General features: G+C 47.3%; 1 long non-coding RNA gene across 1 annotated transcript in view; it reads left to right on the plus strand.

Moving 5' to 3' along the window:
• LOC102888276 overlaps positions 1 to 4050 on the plus strand; it is a 6646-nt gene that overhangs the window by 779 nt on the left and 1817 nt on the right. The window contains exon 2 of the long non-coding RNA XR_439303.3: positions 3215 to 3271. This is a non-coding gene — a long non-coding RNA (uncharacterized LOC102888276). The remainder of the gene's footprint in view (positions 1 to 3214; positions 3272 to 4050) is intronic.

Genomic DNA, 4050 nt, shown 5'->3' on the forward strand with positions numbered 1-4050 from the left:
GGCCGGGCCGAGCCGGGCCGAGCCGAACCCAGCCCTCGAGTTCCGCTCTTGCATCGGGAGGAGGAGCCGGTGCGTGTGATGGTAAATCACCTCCGGCTGGTCGTTAGGCTCACTACTTAGTCGCGGGCTTATCACCGCCAGTTGGGATTTTGACACTTCACCTCTCAGGGCGGCCTCTGTAGCTGCTTTTGTTGGAAAACCGGCCCCCTGAGACTGGAATGAGCTGGTTAAGTATGGGAAGAACAGGGTACTAATTATATTATCTTTCCTACCACCGGATTGGTAGGTGGAGAGAGAGAAAAAAAATCCTGCTGACGTTTCCCTCTAGTTGTTGCTATTGAAAATGCCAGGTTGCTTCAAAGGATTAACCACAAGGAAGAGGAAAAACACCCTTAGAAAAACAGTGGAGGGAGCCGCTCGAAGCACATGAAAAAACCTGTTCGCCACGGCACAGAAAGTGTCATGCCAGACTTAAAAAATGTTGTTTTCAGGCTGACGCTGAACGTCGTCTCGGGGATTTCCAGAGAGGGAGCGCGGGCCGTTACGGGCTCCCTATCTGCTCCGGGTCCTGCCCCACAATCGCAGGCTGGCCTCGCCCCGTCCTAACCGGGGAATCAGACCTGCCCGGTCCCTTCCTGGGAGCAGCTGGGGCTAGAAGGTTTAGGTTACTCTTCCCTGGAGACCGGGCGCCACCCATTTTGCACGTGACTTGACCCACCGGGCCTCTGCCCAAAGGCGATGAGGCCCAGTCTTTGTGCCGCAGAGAGGTGAACCATCTCAACACCCCCGAGAGATGGCCCCACTAGGCAGCGAGGGAAACAAGACGAGAAAACTCGGGTTAGAGCCATGGCCTAATTATACTCATTTACCTGCCAGCGGGCACTGGTAGCCTCAGGGGAAAGCCCAAAGTAGAACTGCGAGCAGACTCTGCCTTGACAAGTACTGAGGAAGGATTTTTGTACAACAGAGCCTTTCTTCTCCAAAGAGAGAGCATTTCCTTTTTATCTCGCACTGCCAGTTCAATGTCGAAACTGGGTTACTGTCACTTCCCTAACGAAATGCCCGCAGGAACATGGCAAGGCTATTTCAGTTCTGGACTCTCTCGCCATGAAAGGATCCGGGATCAAGGGGGTTAAGGCCGGCCCCAGACCCAGGGCAGCCATTCCTTACATTGTATCTATCAAAAGCCTTTCCTGCTGCCCGGCCTTTCATGTAGCTGCAGCGGCTCTATCGGTGTGTGCTAAGTAAACACAGCTTTGTTTTCGTCTCCCGCCCCCTCTCTCCCCTCCCGGGCGCAGCCCGGAGCTGGATCCCGGCCAGTCCCCGCGCCTCCTCCGCGCTGGGGCAGGGTTTCTAGGGTGAGGCAATGCGTCTGCAATTCGCGGAGACAAGGCAGGAATTGTAATTGTAGTTCATCATGTGATGACTTATGAAAGAGGAAGTCGGTATGTTTTAGTCACGTAGACTCAGCCCTCCTGCTTCGGGCCCCAGGCCCTCTCTCTCAGAAGAGCATTATGGTAATCTTTGCCATTCGGAGTCAAGGTTACGGGCTTGGCTGCAGTGAGCTCCCACACGTTCTTGTCGACAGGCAGTGCAGTGTGGTGGGGCAGTGGGTTGAGGCTGGCTTCTAACCACAATTCGACTCAAGAACGAAAGGAAATAAATAGTCTATGGAGAACACGCCTGTTGAGTCTAGACGAAGCAACAGCCCTTACCAGCTCTAATTTCTAAGATTTAAGAAAATAATAAAAATCACAGTTTAGGAGCAGAAGGAAGGCCTGGGTTCTGGAGTAGGAGTAGGAGTAGGAGATGGGAAGGTAAACGGGAGGGAGCAGCTCTGAGCTGTAGCTGGGTGGGAGGAACAGACCTGACCTCCCCACACTGAGACGTCCTCCGTGAGCCTTAAACGTCTGCGATCTGAACCGGGTCCCCAGAGCTTACTCCAGTCAAGATGCTCTCGCTAACACACCGCGGCCCTGTACTGACAGCCCGCAGGGCAGTCTACAGAAATGGTTCCCACCAGCGGGCAGCGGGTACTGTCCAGGAGGTGGTGTTCCTAGGGGATGCTGGGTCACGCGTCCAGCCTATATCCACATGTGAAATCACAGGCCTTCATTCTTTAGAGTGGAGTTTCTATTAATAGCCTGATGTTGCAACCACACTAAAGCTTCTTAAACTCTGACCCTGGCATATTTGAAGGAGAAAAAACTGCAGTGACGTGCGCTTGGATGAAGTACCGTAAGATTGGAAGGACACGTGCGATCTACGGGGCTTTTCCACTCTAAAACGTTATAAATATGCATGTGAACACATGAACATAGCTACACATACTGTGGAGAGTCAGGACATAAATGAAACTTGTGATAGGTATAAGAGCGTCTCCTAAGTAATAGCACTTTATGAGACAATTCCACCGTTTTTCAAATTGCAAATATACTTTTTCAGAAATACTTCTCCTCTGTTTGACCTCTCCCCATACCCTGCCCCCGCCTGTGCCCAGAAAGCATGCGGATATTAAAGAGACTCTTGCCTGTGGAGGAGATAAACTCTCTGTGGAGGGTCTAAGCATCAGGCCAAATAAAGTCCCAGGAGCTCTTAATCACCCACATATTATACACAGAAGCCGTTAATCACGGCCTACGTGTAAACATGCGTACAGGTCCCCGTTAGAGGAACGTTTGGGGTCTTGATGTAGGTTAACTTCTTACTGATTCAGAACTTAAAGCGCTAAGTGGAAAATACAGACAAAGGAGAGACCGAGGTCGCGCACTCGCTCGGTCTGCAAGGAAATTTGCAGCAGAACTGGAAGGGATTCAGCAGCCGCTTGCTGCCGGCCCCTCCTCTTGACTTTTTGGAAAGAGCAGGACGAAATATACTTTTCTGGAACAATCTCTGGATGTGAGTTTGACACATTTAAGACACTCAGTAAAATCCCTTAAAAGATACCAGTAGGAAGATGCTGACACAATCGTGAACTAACTTCACAGATCATGTTCGAAAACATTAAAATGCTAAATTTTCTTTCGTTAGCTTGCCTGCTTAAAAACGTAACTTTCCTACATACACACTCAGCAATAAGGGAACAAAAAAAGAGAGGATGTTACAATTCTAAAAGTTGAAAAATCACGTAGCTTCATGTGTATCATCTCTTTCATATGGATGTTCAAAAAACTGTTTGAAGCGTAAATTCTATTTTCTTGTCATCCCTTTTCAGAAACTGAAGACCTAAGGTATTAAAAGATGAAGTGATTTGCCTACAGTGACACTAAAGGTGAGTGTTAAAACCGAAATCCAGGTATGAGTCCTGTTGTCTAACAGTATGGTCTAGAACATTCTATTTGCAATTTGCATTTAAATAGAATATTTCCTTTAGTTCTTAAGCACTGTTTAGAGGTTTAGCAAATGAACGTTAACATTCGTGAGTGTTAACAAAAAGAGTGTTGAGATGCGTATCTATATATTTGTAGAAAAAAAGAAAACTCAGGTATATTTCATAGGACATGCAATTCAAGGAAAAGTAAACAATTACAACAGATAGAGTAGAGGTGAGAGACGCTGGCCACCACCTGTGCCTAGCCTGGGACTCTTTAAATGGCAAACCATTATGCGCTGGTCTTTATGAACCTTAAATAAAAATGGATGTTGGTGTCAGTATAAAAGATTCAATCCTGGGATTTAGTTTGGCAAGGAAGTGGTTTGGGTACTCACCAAACTGGAAAACTGCACCTCCAGCTCTTTATGACCTATTTCCTTTAAAACAAAGAGGAAAATCGCATGAAATCATTTAATTCCTATTGTAGGACTCCAATCCTGGCCGCTTTGCACTCAAACAAATAAATATCATGAGCTACGGGGGCCTCAAAAGGAAAAAGGAGGTCAGATATTTCGTAGAATTTCATGGGGCGATAGGAAGCAAAACAATCATTACCTATTCAAATAAGCCTTCATTGTTAGTGTTAGCATTTTTTATGAAACAGAAATTCGGTGCTAGGAACTGGACTGACTTTCCCTTGACAAGACGAAAATATATTTTTAAACGAACAATCAGCA

The sequence above is a fragment of the Pteropus alecto genome, unplaced genomic scaffold (genome assembly GCF_000325575.1).
Source record: "Pteropus alecto unplaced genomic scaffold, ASM32557v1 scaffold189, whole genome shotgun sequence".
Classification (NCBI taxonomy): domain Eukaryota; kingdom Metazoa; phylum Chordata; class Mammalia; order Chiroptera; family Pteropodidae; genus Pteropus; species Pteropus alecto.